The 662-nt window shown below is 49.7% G+C and overlaps 1 protein-coding gene across 1 annotated transcript in view; it reads right to left on the bottom strand.

The window, feature by feature from the left end:
- LOC106873133 (uncharacterized) overlaps window positions 1-662 on the bottom strand; it is a 53,045-nt gene that overhangs the window by 14,944 nt on the left and 37,439 nt on the right. The gene's annotated exons all lie outside the window — the stretch shown is intronic.

Raw genomic sequence — 662 nt, 5'->3', positions numbered from 1 at the left:
ATATATATGTGTGTGTGTGTGTGTGTGTATGTGTGTGTGTGTGTGTGTGTGTGTGTGTGTGTGTGTGTCTGTAGGTATGTGTGTGTTTGTGCGTGCGTGTATGTATGTAGTTGCGTATCTTTTACCGTCCGGTTAGGTTTCTATACAAAATTACAAACTGATTGGCTAATGAACCGAGGTCCATAATAATAAGGCCACCGAAAACAGCGCCAAGAAAGGCAACACCGAGATAGCCAATGCCTTGAGCAGACGGTCTGTCGTCTTGGGCGCTGGTTTTACGTCTAATGGTGGCACTGAGATTTTTCTTAGGTATCGATATATAAGCAGCCACAGAACTCATTTTACGTTTAAACGATTTTTGCTCATTCTCGTTCATGACCGTTTCAGACACGGGACATTGGCATTTGCACAGCCTACTGCTGCTGCTGATGATGGTGGTGCTGCTAACGAAACTGTCGCTGCTGCCGACACCGATGCTGTTGCTGCTGTCCCCGTTGCTGCCGCTAGTGGTGCTGCTACTGGGGTTACTGGTCGTACTGGTGGTCACAACATTATTGCTGCTTCCGCTGCTTCCGCTGCTTTCGCTGCTTCCGCTGCTTCCGCTGCTTTCGCTGCTTCCGCTGCTTCCGCTGCTTCCGCTGCTTTCGCTGCTTCCGCTGCTG

The sequence above is a fragment of the Octopus bimaculoides genome, chromosome 22, assembly GCF_001194135.2.
Source record: "Octopus bimaculoides isolate UCB-OBI-ISO-001 chromosome 22, ASM119413v2, whole genome shotgun sequence".
Taxonomy (NCBI): Eukaryota; Metazoa; Mollusca; class Cephalopoda; order Octopoda; family Octopodidae; genus Octopus; species Octopus bimaculoides.
This window is presented reverse-complemented; position numbering and strand designations above follow the sequence as displayed.